This window comes from Aplysia californica, unplaced genomic scaffold (assembly GCF_000002075.1).
Source record: "Aplysia californica isolate F4 #8 unplaced genomic scaffold, AplCal3.0 scaffold00582, whole genome shotgun sequence".
NCBI lineage: Eukaryota > Metazoa > Mollusca > Gastropoda > Aplysiida > Aplysiidae > Aplysia > Aplysia californica.
In genome coordinates, this window is record NW_004797852.1 from 237,678 (window position 1) to 239,628 (window position 1,951).

General features: G+C 37.3%; 1 protein-coding gene across 1 annotated transcript in view; it reads left to right on the forward strand.

Moving 5' to 3' along the window:
• Positions 1–625: 625 nt before the first annotated feature.
• LOC101856459 overlaps positions 626–1,951 on the forward strand; it is a 10,299-nt gene continuing 8,973 nt past the window's right edge. Inside the window, exon 1 of the mRNA XM_005107163.2 lies at positions 626–918. The gene's annotated coding sequence lies outside the window, so the exon portion shown is untranslated. The remainder of the gene's footprint in view (positions 919–1,951) is intronic.

Below are 1,951 nucleotides of genomic sequence, written 5' to 3' on the forward strand. Positions count from 1 at the left end.
AATAATAATTTATATTCCAAATCCTAGGTGTTTCAAGTAGCATCACCAGTGTACATGTATGTGATGGACGTGCTCCTCGTTTGATTTGTAAAAATTAAGTGAGTTCGATTCCCTATTTAAAAGTATAGAATCTACACTTTATCGAGTATCTCCGCCGTTTTGCTTTGGGACAGAATCCAGAAAACCCGTGTTAACGCAGACGTGGAGGGTTGAAACATCTGCTTGCTTACAAAGGCCTCATTGAGGTGTAAAATAATATAGCATTTAGAGAACACATCGTGGTATCTGACGCCTCACTATCCTGACCGAATTGTTATTAAATTGCATTCAAATTTCAAAGCAAAATCTGAAACGACTTGACTTTGTTGAAGTAAATCAATAGAGCTAGGCTAGGCCTAGATCTATATCTAGATGTCAATAACTAGAAATTTTACTTACTCTCTAAACTAAAGAATTTCCGATGGTTACATTTACGTCGAAACTGGTGACGCACCTGCAAGTTTAAATAATGCTCTCGTGCGCCTTTCAAACTCAGAAAATTCGATGGATATACTGTTGTGTGGACATCTCACTTGAACTTTCTTTGTTTTGAAATTGCCCTAAAGATTTCTTATCCCCCCCCCCCGAAAAAAAATCTTTAATGAAATGATAAAAACAATGGTAGTTATTCAATTCATCACTTTTTGCGCTCCCTGAAAGAAAACTAAAATCTAGAATCTAGATCTAGATCTAGATCTAGATCTAGATCTAGATCACGAGAGAGAAATCTTCAGGTCATACCGCTACTGTGATCAAGGTCAGATTTGTTTCTGTGGCAGGATATTTGAGATCAGTTTTCCAAAGTCGAGACACACCGGAGAAATGCTTTTGAAGACTGAATTATTTGACATCAGACACGGGTTTCTAATACCACTAAAGGTGAGTTGTTGTTGTTTTGGGTTGTTGTTTTTTTGGGAGGACTTCCGTTGAAAGATTAATATTCAGTCATTCTGTTAATTTGTTTTGAGCACCCTCATGCACTAATTTTTACGCGTTCACTGATAAATCGGGAGGACTTCTGTAACGAGCGACCACTATAAGACAGAGCAGAATTGAAGGCTTGGGGTAGGGGTAGGGGTAGGGGTAGGGGTAAGGGTTTTGTTAGGGTTAGGGGTAGGGGTAGCGTTATGAGTAGATAAATCTAGTTTTTAGTGACAAATATTGTTACAAACTAAAGAGAATACATGTGTTGTTTTGTTGTTTTTTTAATGTTTGTTTGCGGGTGTTGTTGTTTTTATTTTCTTGTTGTTGTTTTTTCTTGGTTGTTGTTGTAGTAGTATTTTTATTGTTCTAGTTGTTTTTGTTTTTTTTTTTTGGGGGGGGGGGGGTACTTTATGGATGTCTCAAGCATGGTCATTCATATAAAAATGTGATAATGAATTTCTCATTCTTTGCTAATTCGTAGTCTACATTTTGTTCAATCATCATCACCACTATGTGCCAGACCTGGACAAACATCAGCATAGTAATTCTCTATTCATTCTTTTGCTTTGCTCAGATGCTCTTTAAAAAAACTACAATCCTGGTCTTTCCCCGTTACCCATCGGTTTCTGCATGTTCCAGGCATTTAAGTCTATTCAAGTATCTGAGACACAGCATTTGTCTATATCTATATCTAGATCTATATGTCTTTTATCAACGACTTGCATTCCAAGTACAATTTTAATTTGTTTTATTTTCCTTCCAAGAGACTCTCAGCAGTCTCCTATGAAACCATATTTATGTTGCTTCTATTTTACTTTCACTGTCCAGTGATTGTTCAGCGTTCACATCCGTGTAAAAGGGATGGCCTTGAGCACTATCTTTTTTGTTTGTCATTGGGAAATTATCTTTTTTTTACACCAAAATACCCTTCGTTCCCGTGGGAGAGGTTGAAACAGGACAAAGTGGGGGATCGCTGGGTCTGGGTGAA